The sequence below is a fragment of the Anabrus simplex genome, chromosome 1 (assembly GCF_040414725.1).
Source record: "Anabrus simplex isolate iqAnaSimp1 chromosome 1, ASM4041472v1, whole genome shotgun sequence".
Lineage (NCBI taxonomy): Eukaryota > Metazoa > Arthropoda > Insecta > Orthoptera > Tettigoniidae > Anabrus > Anabrus simplex.
Window position 1 is genome coordinate 1643407989 of NC_090265.1, and position 855 is coordinate 1643408843.

At 49.4% G+C, this 855-nt stretch overlaps 1 non-coding gene across 1 annotated transcript; it reads left to right on the forward strand.

Annotated features, from left to right (window-relative positions):
* The first annotated feature begins 287 nt into the window (after nt 1-287).
* On the forward strand, nt 288-360 carry TRNAR-ACG (transfer RNA arginine (anticodon ACG)). The gene has a single exon. It is a non-coding gene; the product is annotated as a tRNA-Arg (tRNA).
* The last annotated feature ends 495 nt before the right edge of the window (nt 361-855 follow it).

An 855-nucleotide genomic window follows, 5' to 3' on the forward strand; every position in this document is an offset into this window, starting at 1 on the left:
GTTTCTTGTTTCATTCCTTGAAAAATGATGCATGGCAGTAGGTTATCAACAGTTTTTCAATGTTCTCCGCAGCCTGAGTGGACGCCGTTCCAGCCCTCATACCATTTTTCAAATTTCGTGGCGGAGGTAGGAATCGAACCCAGGCCTCCGTCGGGTGGCAGTTAATCACACTAAGCACTACACCACGGAGGAGGACATTCCCATTGTTACGGAAGCCAAAAATACTCGTATTCTTGTTTGTAATTCGAAAATAAAATTAGCAAGTGAAGCGAGCGCCAGTCTTACCTGGCCCTGTGGCGCAATGGATAACGCGTCTGACTACGGATCAGAAGATTCCAGGTTCGAATCCTGGCAGGGTCGGTTTTTTCATGCCTGCGAATTACGGAATTAAAAGGAAACCTAAAATATTTGTATTCTTGTTCGTACTTTCTTTCTTAATCTGTTTTCTCTCCAGGGATGGGTTTTCACTCGGACTCAGCGAGGGGCTACTGACAATGGCCTCGAGCAGGATACAAGTGGGGAGGACGACCTGTATCTCACTCAGGTGGCCTCAGCTGCTATGCTGAACAGAATTCTTTGGGGGATGGGAAGCCTGAAAGGGATAGCCAAGGAAGAAGGAAGGGTGCGGCCTTGGCCGTCACTTAAGTACCATCACGGCATTTGACTGGAGGAGAGGTCAGAAACCCCGCAAACCACTTCGAGGATGGTTGAGGTGAGAATTGAAACCTCCTCTACTCAGTTGACCTCCCGACGCTGAGTTCACCCCTTTCCAGGCCTCGTAACACTTTTCACTGTGGCAGAGTAGGGAATCAAGCCCGGGCCTCCGGGGGATCCAGCTAATCACACTAACCACTC